This window comes from Triticum dicoccoides, chromosome 4A (assembly GCF_002162155.2).
Source record: "Triticum dicoccoides isolate Atlit2015 ecotype Zavitan chromosome 4A, WEW_v2.0, whole genome shotgun sequence".
NCBI lineage: Eukaryota > Viridiplantae > Streptophyta > Magnoliopsida > Poales > Poaceae > Triticum > Triticum dicoccoides.
This window is the reverse complement of record NC_041386.1, coordinates 602,377,481-602,390,727: the sequence shown is the minus strand read 5'-3', so window position 1 is coordinate 602,390,727 and position 13,247 is coordinate 602,377,481. Positions and strand designations below refer to the sequence as shown.

At 46.9% G+C, this 13,247-nt stretch overlaps 1 pseudogene; it reads left to right on the top strand.

Moving 5' to 3' along the window:
* Positions 1–1,303: 1,303 nt before the first annotated feature.
* Positions 1,304–1,442, top strand: LOC119290305 (annotated as a pseudogene).
* The last annotated feature ends 11,805 nt before the right edge of the window (positions 1,443–13,247 follow it).

The following is a 13,247-nucleotide window of genomic DNA, read 5'->3' as shown; positions in this document are numbered from 1 at the left end:
TTCTCGGAGTTTGGATCCAGTCTTTGCGTCGCCGGCGACGACGTCACGACTACAGGGGGTGTTAGACTGTACTGCTCTTGTATATCGCATATGTATACGTATAGCCGCTGGCATACGGTGTAGAGCGTGCGTGTGATCGTGGCGCCCTCCTGCAGTGTTAGTGGCGCACAATCTCTACTAGTGGAGCACCCATGATCTCCCTGGGCCGCCGTCCTGTAAGTGTATATATGGCACTGCCTAGAGCATAATCGAGTATGGTGATCAGTTCTCCCTAATCTTCTCAGTTTACATATATGATCGGATCCGATTGTTAAAGCAGATTGATTCGTTCAGTTCCTTGCGGCTGCACCATATGTACATATTATATACCCAAGCATCTATTTCCGGGGATGTTTTTGCTTTGAGGTTTCACCACTTGGCTGAAAATGACTGCTTGGTAAACATGTTCAGGGCACGTGTATTTGTTTGGGAGATGACCGTGTACGAATATGTGGTGTCTTTAGGTTTTCGTTTGAATTTTTTTGAACGTGTGTACGTGCTTCGTTGGTTTGCCTGTTAAATGATATGGGTGTAGTTGTAACGTGACATATGTCACGGGGTGTAACTTGTGTGCGTGTGTTGTAACTTGGGCAGGTTGTTGGAGGTTAGAGATCCTTATCTTGTATAGTCTTGGATGAGGGGTCAAGCTAACACAACAACCTGCCAACCGATGTAATCTTGTCTTGCTATTTAACACGCACGCGTCCCTGCCAGGAGGTATACGCTTCACCTCTTTTCTTTCATGGTATCAGAGCCTACCTCAGGTTCATCCATGGCGAGCTCTTCCTCCGCAAGTTCCTTCCCCTCGTCTCCGTTTGCACACAACGCAACCGAGAAGCTGACGAGAGGGAACGAGGCCTTATGGCGCGCCACGGTGCTCTCAGCCATCAGGGGAGCGCAGATGGCAAGCTTCCTCGACACCGAGCAGTCGCCTCCGCCCACGACCATTGAGGTCACCGGCGATGACGGCAAAACCAAGACAAAGGCGCCGAACCCAGAGTTCGGTGTGTGGTACGCGCGGGATCAGCAGGTTTTCTCATACCTGCTGACTACGCTACCGCGTGAGATAGCCGTCCAAGTGGCAACCTGCCACACTGCGACCGAGCTATGGAACACGGTGCAAGGGATGCTTGTGTCGCACACTAGGGCGCAGACCGTCAGCGTCAGAATTGCCCTAGCCAATCTTCAGAAGGGTAACTCCACGATCACAGAGTATGTTGGTAAGGTCCGAACCCTGTGTGATGAACTAACTGCTTCAGGGAAGGCCTTGGACGAGGAAGAGGTGATCTCCCACATCCTTGCTGGACTGGATGAGGAGTACGACCCAGTGGTGTCGGCCATGTGTTCCAGGGTCGAACCTGTCAAGATCCCGGAGTTGTTCTCACAGCTTCTGAGTTTTGAGACTCGCCTGAATCTCCGCGGAGGGTCCTCTCAATCGTCCGCAAATGCGGCGGCGCATGGGCGCGGCTTCAACAAGAACAACAACTCCATCAGCAACGGTGATCGCGGCAGTGGTCGCGGCTTCAACAACAAACCAGGCGGCGATGGTGACCGTGGCCGTGGTGGTGACCACGGCCGTGGTCGAGGCAACTCGGGAGGCAGGGGAACTACAACAACAACTCCTCTGCCAAGCCGGTGTGCCAGATCTGTGGAAAAGTTGGCCACCCTGCTTGGAAGTGCTGGAAGCGCTACGACTCTTCATATCAGGGAGGAGAGGAGCGCTCTCGGCCAACATGGCTGCTCATCAGTATGGGGTTGACACCAACTGGTACATGGACAGTGGTGCAACCGACCATATTACAAGCGATCTGGAGAAGCTGACCATTCGGGAGAGGTACACGGGCGGTGATCAGATTCATACTGCAAACAGATCAGGTATGTCCATTGATCATATTGGTTATGTAGCTATTTCTACCCCAGATCGCAATCTTCATCTAAAAGATGTTCTTCATGTTCCGGAGGTAACAAAAGATTTGACTTGCTCTTGACAATAATACTATTGTTGAAATTCACCCTCATTTTTTTCTCATCAAGGATCTGGAAACGAGGAAGGTTCTACTTCGAGGCAGGGGTAGAAGAGGGCTCTATCCTGTCAAACACACCGGGGGAAACGTCCAGAAGCATGTGCTCAATGTCACCAAACCACCTCTGGATTGGTGGCATAGACGTTTAGGTCACCCTTCTTCCATTGTTGTTAGGAAGATTCTTAGTGAGAATAAGCTCCCGTGTGTCAATAACGATAGCAATAAGCATGTATGTGACGCCTGCCAAAAGGGCAAAAGTCACCAGTTACCTTATCCTCAATCCTTGAGTGAATCTAAATTTCCTTTGGAACTTGTCTTTTCTGGTGTGTGGGGTCTTGCTGTTGAAACAGTAGGCAGAAAAAAAATACTATGTGAGTTTTATCGATGATTTTAGTAAATTCACATGGATCTATCTCATCAAGCACAAATCTGAAGTTTTTCAGAAATTCCATGACTTCCAAAACCTTGTTGAACGACGTTTTGATCGCAAGATTCTTGCTCTCCAAACAGATTGGGGAGGGGAGTACGAAAAGTTGAACTCTTTCTTCACCAAAATTGGCATTTCACACCATGTATCATGTCCTCATGCTCATCAGCAGAATGGGTCAGCTGAGCGCAAACACCGTCACATTGTTGAGGTCGGCCTCTTCTTGCTCGCTCAAGCCTCTATGCCCTTGAAGTTTTGGGATGAGGCCTTCCTTGCCGCAACCTATCTGATCAATAGGGTTCCAAGCAAAGTCATAAATCATGAAACACCTCTTACTAGGTAATTCGGTGAAACTCCCAACTATTCCTCTCTTAGAATTTTTGGGTGTGCTTGTTGGCCCAATTTACGTCCATATAACACACATAAACTCCAATTTCGATCAAAGCAATGTGCTTTCCTTGGTTATAGTAACATGCACAAAAGCTACAAGTGCCTTGATATCTCCACAAGGCGTGTATACATTTCTAGGGATGTGGTGTTTGATGAAAACATTTTTCCTTTTGCGGCCCTTCATCCTAATGCCGGTGCTCGTCTAAGGGCTGAGATTCTTTTACTTCCTCCTGACCTACTTAATCCTACTGATCAAGGGGGAGAAATAGTTGGTGATCAAATGATTAATAGGACTACTAATGGTTCTGATGATGTAGGAAGTCGGAGGGAAAAAATCCAGCAGAAAACATTGGTTTTGGTCATGATTTTATGCTGCAGATACAGCCAAACCGGCCCGGCTCGGAACACGGAGCAGATCCTCCTGCGCACACGGATCTCGAGAGATCTGGTGGTAGGACAGATTCGCCTGCGCGCGTGGATCCCGAGAGATCTGGCGGCGCTGCTGCATCTGCCGCGCGCACAGACTCAGAGGCGGAAACGCGCACTCCGGCTGGCGCGGCCACCCCACCTGATGCGGGCAGCCCATCCACGGGTGACACGCGGCCAGGTTCGCGGTCAGGTGCGCGGGCTGGCGCAGGTGCGTCCAATGCGTCGCCATCACCGATTGATGAGGAGGCGCGGACTCTCGGGCGTGTGTCGCCTGGACGCGTCTCCGCCTCGCCTCCCGACAAGACCAATTCCCAGGTCCGACCGCGTCCAGAACCGGCTGCAGGATCTTCTGCAACATCAGGATCTTATGTGGCCGTTGAACCGGAGCGACCCAATACACGGTCACAAAGAGGCATTTTTAAACCACTTGTTCCTAAAGATGGAACGGTCAGTTATGGTAAAAATTTCATGGTTGTAAACTTTGCTGCTACTGGTGAGCCTCGTGATCTAGCTGAAGCACTAGATGATAAAAACTGGAAACGAGCTATGGAGGTAGAGTATGATGCACTTATGAAAAATCAAACTTGGCATCTAGTCTCACCTAAACAAGGTAGAAACATTATAGATTGCAAATGGGTATACAAAATTAAGAGGAATTCTAATGGTACAATAGATAGATACAAAGCTAGACTAGTAGCAAAGGGGTTTAAACAACGTTATGGAATTGACTATGAAGACACTTTTAGTCCAGTAGTTAAGGCAGCTACTATTAGACTTGTTCTGTCTATTGTTGTTTCCAGGGGATGGACTCTTCGCCAATTGGATGTGCAGAATGCGTTCTTACATGGCATTCTCGAGGAAGAGGTATACATGAAGCAACCACCTGGGTTTGTGGATGGCACCAAACCACAGCATGTGTGTAAATTGGACAAAGCACTGTATGGTCTGAAACAGGCGCCCAGAGCTTGGTACTCAAGACTAAGCACAAAGCTCCAACAACTTGGTTTCCGACCCTCAAGGGGAGATACTTCTCTGTTTTTCTTCAAAAATGAGGAGGTGATCATTTATATGCTTATATATGTAGATGATATAATTGTTGCTAACTCCTCTCCACAAGCCACCTCAGCTTTACTTAAGAACTTGAAGAATGATTCTGCTCTCAAAGACTTGGGAGAATTACATTATTTCCTTGGCATAGAAGTAAAACAGGTACATGATGGTATATTGCTGACTCAGGAAAAATATGCCAAGGATATACTCAAGCGTGTAGGTATGAGAGACTGTAAACCCTCCAGTACACCTTTATCTACAACAGAAAAATTATCATTGCATGAAGGAGAGTTGTTGAGTCCAGCGGAAGGGACTAAATATAGAAGTGTGGTGGGTGCACTACAATATTTAACTTTGACAAGACCTGATATATCCTTCTCTGTTAACAAGGTCTGTCAATTTCTGTACTCCCCTACTTCACTTCATTGGAAAACAATAAAAAGGATATTGAGATATATTCAAGGAAGTGCTGGTATAGGACTGAAAATATGTAAATCACCCTCAACAACTGTTAGTGCCTTTTCTGATGCAGATTGGGCAGGGTGTCCTGATGACAGAAGGTCTACAGGTGGATTTGCTGTTTTCTTTGGTTCTAACCTCATATCCTGGAATGCAAAGAAACAAGCAACAGTCTCTCGCTCTAGTACTGAAGCAGAATATAAATCTCTGGCAAATGCAACAGCTGAGGTAATGTGGATGGAAACTTTACTAGATGAGCTAGGAGTAAGAAGAACAAGCACTTCTTGCCTATGGTGTGATAATCTTGGAGCAACGTATCTCTCAGCTAATCCAGTGTTTCATGCAAGGACTAAACACATAGAGATTGATTTTCACTTTGTCAGAGAGAGGGTTGCTAGGAAACTATTGGAAATCAGGTTCATCCCAACAAGAGACCAAGTGGCGGATGGTTTTACAAAACCATTACAGATTCGACAACTACAAGCCTTCAAGAACAATCTCAACCTTGACACGTTTAGATTGAGGGAGGATGTTAAATGATATGGGTGTAGTTGTAACGTGACATATGTCACGGGGTGTAACTTGTATGCGTGTGTTGTAACTTGGGCAGGTTGTTGGAGGTTAGAGATCCTTATCTTGTATAGTCTTGGATGAGGGGTCAAGCTAACACAACAAGCTGCCAACCGATGTAATTTTGTCTTGCTATTTAACACGCACGCGTCCCTGCAAGGAGGCATACGTTTCACCTCTTTTCTTTCAGAGCCAAAACGACGACTCCCGACCGTGGGCGGACTAACTAACAACTTGGGACTATATGGACGTGTTTGATTGCCTGCACGAGTCCTAACCAGGCCCGCGCGGGAAGGAAACGGACTGTTTGATTGACTGTATAGGCTTGCATAGCATGGAACTTAAAGCACCTCTCGGCCTGGCTCGCTGGAAATGCACATATCGGCAGTTTCTTGCAAGCCATGCCGAGGCGAGCGCAAGCGAGCGGGCCCTTGCATGAGAGGAGACAAGAGGGATGCGAGGTGATTAGGTGAGGTCTTCTTCAACCTCCATTAAGCTTCTATCTAATCTCCTATCCCTTTGATCTACACAACGGTGCTTCGATTCGAGGTAAGCTCTACACGAAAAAGATGCACCTCGATGCTAAGGTTTCATTCAAGCAATCAGTTCGTAGTTTTGTCAGCCGTAAGTTCTTAATTTCGTGCTTCCATTTGGAGCTATTCTGGACGAATTTTGTCAGATTCGTCGCGCACAATCTATTGTTTGAAATTTCCTTTCACAAGATGCCTAATTTTGCAGTTCCGCACAACATTTGTGTTGTAAGTTTTTGGTTTCGACGATCGTAACTTCATCTCTCCATGTCGAGCTCCTTTATCCTCTGCTCAGAGCCCTCCTATTCGTCCCTCTCGATGCCGACGCCCTTCCCCTTGATCTCCTTGCCCGCGTCCTACTACACTAGAGTCGTTTCCGGCGTCGCTCATCTCGGCCTACTCTCTGTCGTCCTCCTACTGCACTGACGCTGCAATGGCGCGCACACTGCAGTTTGCCGCGCCACCAACGGGGTTGATCATCTTGGCCTCCTCTCGGCCTCCTCTCTCTCGTCCCATTACACTGGAGTCGCTTCCGACGTCGATCATCTCGGCCTCCTCTCTCGTCCTACTGCACGAACGATCGATACCATGGCGCGAGCACTGCATTCTCCTCCTCTGTCCATTGTCTTTGCACGAGCACCGCAACTAGTTCGTCGATGGTGTCGCTCAGCCACGACTTCATGCTCGTCATGTTGGACACGTACCATTATCCACCGCAATCGTCATGGTCCAGAGCACACTGCATTTCTTCTCCCCCTTCTTCTGCTAGCTCTTAACCCTGTGTGCTAAGTGCAAGTGCTAACTCTTAATCATACCCCGTGCGGGCAACCAAACAGCGTGTAGTTGTATGCGCCGAGACAATGCAGGCAACCAAACAACGTGCCAAAGTTGACCCCCTAATGCAGGAAGTCCATATGCAGGCAACCAAACAATTTGTAGATGTCGCATATGAGGCTGTTTTTCTAGAGCCAGACTGAGTGGAGAAGGGTATGCAACACAGGTACTATAGCCGACGGTAACCAAACACGCCCTATATTGCCGTGCGGAGTGTGCACACTACTGTATGCCTACATTGGATTTTTTTTTCTTGTGTATAACAATAGTTCATTTTTGCATATTGTCAGAATTTCCTAGTGTTTAGAGTGGGCGCACAAGACAGACTTGTAATGCTCTTGTTGTTCCACGACTGATTATCCTGTAGCATGGCTCGACATGTATTGTAGCCCATAAATTGTACTGCTTTATAAAATGTGCATGTGCATATACATTTCCACATACACATGACAACATGAGGCTATCGCGGCTCATATATAGACATACATGGGAATACTACTTAGTAATTAGCAGAGACATACGTATGGCATGATGCATATTGCATGTTTATATGGACGTACTTGAAGAGATGAAAGAAGAAAGAAGAGAGAAGAAGGCCAGCCTTGATGAAATCAATCAACCAATCATGTATTTGAACTGCAAAAACGTCTTATAATTTAGTAGAGAGGTAGTACGTAGCTACCTAGATCCCCGCTCGCTCGTTCCTCTCGTTTGTTTCCTCTGCGTATGCCCGTATTTCTTTCTGTATTTCTCCAGATTGAGTGAATCAACAGAATCCTCTCGGGTTTTTTTTGTCCACACCTCCACAAACACGATTCCATCTCAAAATTTTGCATGCGCGTAGAAAAAACATCAATGTTTCTCCAAAAAAACCAGAACTTTTTAATTGTTTTTTTTCGGATTTTTACTCTTCATCCGAGATCGTTGAGCTCGAGCTCTCGACAACACTTTCACAGGAGGCAAAAAAGGAACAGAAAAGGTTTGCAATCAGCTAGCCTACGTTTCTTTTCAATTCCAAACTAATCGGAATTGGTTTGTATGCATGATTCTGTAAAATATTATGGGAAGCATAGAACCCTTTGCTCGGGCCGCATTGCATTATATAGAACATATGCCGTGGCTTACAAAATTGGATCGAGGCTAGATCGATCGGTTACAGAAGGATATTCGGGAGAGGTTGAAACAGAAGAAGAGATAGAATAGGTTTACAATTCAAAGAGAATTCTATCCCTATACAACAACTAATTCCAACACTCCCCCTCAATCTAAACCTCATGAAGCTTTGCGAAGGTTGAGATTGTACTTGAACTCATCTAATCTTCTCATGGTGAGTGGTTTTGTGAAGCCATCGGCAAGTTGGTCTCCTATAGGTATGAACCGAATGTCAAGTAGCTTTCGAGCTACTCTTTCTTTGACAAAGTGAAAACCAACTTCAATATGTTTGGTACGAGCATGAAAAACAGGATTAGCTGAAAGATAGGTGGCACCAATGTTATCACACCATAACCTAGCAGCTTGTGGAGCCTTAATCCCAAGCTCATAAAGTAAAGTTTGTATCCACATTACTTCAGCTGTTGCATTTGCCAAAGCTTTATACTCAGCCTCAGTGCTTGACCTTGAAACTGTAGCCTGTTTTCTTGCACTCCATGATACAAGGATTGTTCCCAGAAACACGGCAAAATCACCTGTGGACCTTCTGTCATCAGGACAACCTGCCCAGTCTGCATCAGAATATGCAGTAACAAGCATGGATGAAGACCTGGTAATATGAAGCCCAAGTCCCTTGAAAACTTAAGATACCTCAAAATTCTCTTGACTGCAGTCCAATGAGTAGTTCTAGGTGCATGTAAATATTGACATACTTTGTTCACAGAATAAGAAATGTCAGGACGTGTAAGAGTCAAATATTGTAAAGTACCTACAACACTCCTGTAATTTGTAGCATCCTCTGGTCCAAGTACTTCTCCACTTTCAACTGTAAGTTTTTCTGAGGTTGAGATTGGTGTACTCACAGGTTTACAATGTTTCAATCCCACTCTCCTAAGAATGTCAGTAGTATATTTGTCTTGTGTGAGAAGTATGCCATCCTTTACCTGTTTAACCTCTATACCAAGAAAGTAGTGAAGATTACCTAGATCCTTAAGAGAAAACTCCAGTTTCAGATCCTTAAGCAAACAAGTGGTGACATCTGAGCTTGAACTAGCAACAATTATATCATCAATATAAACAAGCACAAATATGGTGATATTGCCTTTATTATAAAAGAACAAAGAGGTATCTGCTTTTGATGGTGTAAACCCAAGTTGTTGTAACTGCATGCTCAATCTTGAGTACCAAGCTCTAGGGGCCTGTTTCAAACCATATAAAGCTTTATCCAACTTACAGACATAATGCGGTGTGCTTTGATTCTCATATCCCGGTGGTTGCCGCATGAACACTTCTTCCTCAAGAACACCATGAAGAAACGCGTTCTGAACGTCTAGCTGTCGTAGACTCCAACCTCTGGAAATGGCAATAGACAACACAAGCCGAATAGTAGCTACCTTAACAATAGGACTAAAGGTATCTTCATAATCAATGCCAAACCTTTGTTTAAATCCTTTAGCAACTAATCTAGCCTTGTACCTGTCTATACTTCCATCAGATTTTCTCTTGATCTTGTACACCCATTTACAATCTATAACATTATTTCCCTTCCTTGGTGGTACTAAGTGCCAAGTTTTGTTTTTCATGAGTGCATTGTATTCACTATCCATAGCCTCCTTCTATTCTTTATGATTAAGTGCATCATGCAAGTGGGTTGGTTCACCAAAACTACTAAGAAAAGCTCTTTTGACCCTGTCATACCTTACGGTGCTATCAGTATATTCTTTTGCCTTGATAATACCTGACTGAGATCGAGTGTGGCGACGAGGAGCTGCTCCTGGTGAAGTTTGCACAGAAGATCCCGGCATGGCAGTCGCTGTTGGTTGCACCACAGAAGATCCCACGAGACCAGCTGCAGCCGAGACAGCCGCAAGTTCCCGATCCGGCTCCCGATCCGAGGCGGATCGCGACCCAGACGCGCCAGGCGTCCTGCTGTCGGCTCCTGGGTCGGCCCACGGGCTGGTGGCATGGGGTGATTCGCCCCCGTCCGCTCCTGACGAGGTGGGCTCAGCGTCGGGCCCCGCTGCGCGAGGGCTGTCGGCGACCAGCGCGGCTGAAACGGTGGGATCCACGCGGTCGGGCCTGTCAGCCGCCCAACGCGATTGGCTGCACGTGGACGACCGCAATCGTCCTCGGATCGCGCGGCGCTGGAGACAGCAGGACTGGCGCGGGGATCTGCCTCGGATGGAACGCCGCTGCCACCCGAATCTGCATGGTATCCGGCGCCTCCTTTGTCTGTTTCTGCATACATAAAAACATGACCTGAAAATGCACAAATATCACTAGAATCCGAATTTTCTATGGAATTCTCCACAGGATCAGATTTATATAATTCTCCCCCGTGATCTAGAAGAAGTGCTATTTCAGCACGTAGGAGAGCTCCATCATTTGGGTGAAGTTAGGCAAATGGAAAAAGAGTTTCATCAAAGACAACGTCTCTAGAGATATAGATACGGCCAGTTGCAATCTCTAAGCATTTGTACCCTTTGTGGAGATTACTATAGCCAAGAAAAACACATTGGGTGGATTGAAACTCGAGCTTGTGGCGATTATATGGATGTAAATTTGGATAGCAAGCACACCCAAAAATTTTAAGAGAATTATAATCAGGTGTTTGATGATATAATCGCTCTAATGGAGTACTGTTGCCAATGACCTTACTAGGAAGGCGACTGATAAGATAGGTGGCTGCAATAAATGCTTCATCCCAATATTTGATAGGCATGGAGGCATGTGCAAGTAGGGAAAGGCCAACTTCAACAATGTGGCGATGTTTTCTCTCATCAGAGCCGTTTTGCCGATGAGCATGAGGGCAAGAGACATGATGTTCAATGCCTATGCTACGGAAGAAAGAGTTAAGTTTTTCATACTCCCCTCCCCGGTCACTTTGGACTGCCAAAATTTTCCTATTAAAGTGCATTTCAACAAGCTTTTGGAATTCTTGAAACACAGAAAAAACTTCAGATTTGTGCTTTAACAAGTAAATCCAAGTAAACTTGCTAAAATCATCAATGAAACTGACATAATATTTTTTTCTTCCAAAAGAATCTCTAGCATGATCCCATACATCACTGAAAATAAGCTCTAAAGGAGCATGAGACACACTGTTTGACCTAGGATAAGGGAGTTGATGACTCTTGGCACACTGACAAGCTTCACAAATGGACTCACTGGATTGACTATATGACAAGGGCAAATTACCTTTATTAACTACTTGTTTGACTATGATTGATGAGGGTGTCCTAATCTTTGATGCCGCCGTGCCAAAGAGGGCTTGATGGCAAAATAAGCATGACGACACTTGTGGTTGAATACTCTGGATGAGATGGGGTAGAGCCCTCCAATGCATCTACCGTGATGTAGAAGTTCCCTCGTTGCCCGATCCTTTATAAAAAAAGTAACGAGTGTGAGTTTCAAAGAAGACATTATTATCGGTGGCTAAACGAGACATAGAGGCAAGGTTTTTATCAGCTTGTGGAACATGAAGGACATCGTTTAGAACAAGATCACGTTTAAGAGTAGGAGAATTAATAAAAGCTTGACCGATGTGTTGAATATCCATACCTCCACCACTTGCAGTATGAATCTGATCGTTGCCAAGGTATTTCTCCCGGAGAGCGAGTTGCTCTAGTTCACCGGTAACGTGGTTGGTTGCACCAGAATCAACGTACCACACGCCATCGCCCCCTTGCTCATAGCTGCAGCAACAAGGCGTGCATCGGGGACAAAGTCTTCATCATACTGGTGCCAGCAATCCATAACTTCATGGCCTGCCTTTTTGAAGAGTTGGCACCGAGGACGCCCCCGGGAGGAAGAGGAGCGGCGGCCGGAGTTGTTGTTGAAGCCGCCGCCTGCTGGTTTGTTGGTGTAGTTGCTGGAGTTGTTGTAGCCGCCGCCGCCAGAGTTGATGTAGCCGCCATCTCCCTGAAGGTGGCCACGCTCGCGGCCACCGGTGCGGGACTGCCCCTGGTGACCGCGCCCACGGCCGCGACCACGAGAGACAGCGTTAGCAGAATATTGGCGAAGGTTGGTGCCGTGAAGGAGGCTGAGGCGGGCATCAAAGCTCAGGAGCTGGCTGTAGAGCTCCTGAACCGTGATCGGTTCCACCCGAGTAGCGAGCGCCGAGACGATAGGGTTGTATTCCATGTCCAGTCCGGCGATAATTTTGGAGACGATCTCCGGATCAGAGAGCGCGGCGGCAGTGCAGGCAACTTCATCTGTGAGACTTTTAATTTTGCCAAGATACTCGGCCATGGTCATATTACCTTTCTGAAGATTGGTCAGCTCGATGCGGGTATTAATGGCTTGAGCTTGACTCTGAGCGGCAAACATGGCATGAATTGCACGCCAAACTTCGGCCGGTGTCTGTAACGTGGCGACCTGTGCAAGAATATCGCGGGAAAGAGAGCCCATCAAATATCCTTGAAGTTGCTGCTGTTGTGCATACCAAAGGGTTCTTGCAAAGTTGGTGATCTGCTCTTCTTTGCCGTCCTTGGTGATGGTGAGGGTGGGCGGCGGTGCCGGGCTCTTCTCGTCGAGGTGATGCTCCATCTGTGCTCCTTTGATCTGCGGCAGCACGACGGCCTTCCAGAGAAGAAAGTTCCCCCTCGTCAGCTTCTCCTGTGGTGGTGGTCCGAGGGATGTAGTGGTGGTGGTGGATGATGAGGCGAAGGTGGAGGAGGAGGTGGTGGAAAGTGCACCCATGGTGCTGGGCGACATGGGGGCGGAGGTGGTAGATATGCTCTCGATGGAGGAAGGTAGCTAGATGCGTTCTTGTTGAGGAAGAGGCTCTGTTACCATGTAAAATATTATGGGAAGCGTAGAACCCTTTGCTCGGGCCGCATTGCATTATATAGAACATATGCCGTGGCTTACAAGATTGGATCGAGGCTAGATTGATCGGTTACAGAAGGATATTTGGGAGAGGTTGAAATAGAAGAAGAGATAGAATAGATTTACAATTCAAAAAGAATTCTATCCCTATACAACAACTAATTCCACCAGATTCCTCCTCGATGCATGCGTTCCCTTTGAAGCATGCAGGCTCATCCATCCAGTCGACGCGTGCACATCCGGGCTATATGAAGAGTAGACTACTGTAGCATACTTGATCTGCTACAACGCCCTCATGCTCAGGGCACTGGCGCTGTCTACCTGGGCGTGGCATGTTGGCCACCACACACCGCTCTTGCCTCCTGCATTACTGTCGCCGTGTCTTGCCGTCGATCACTTCATCATCAGTGAGTGGCTGAGCCAAAACGATGACTCCGGGCCGTGGACCGACCGACTAATTATAATAAATAAACTGGAGCTATATGTGCCGTGCGGAGTGCGCACACTACTGTCTAC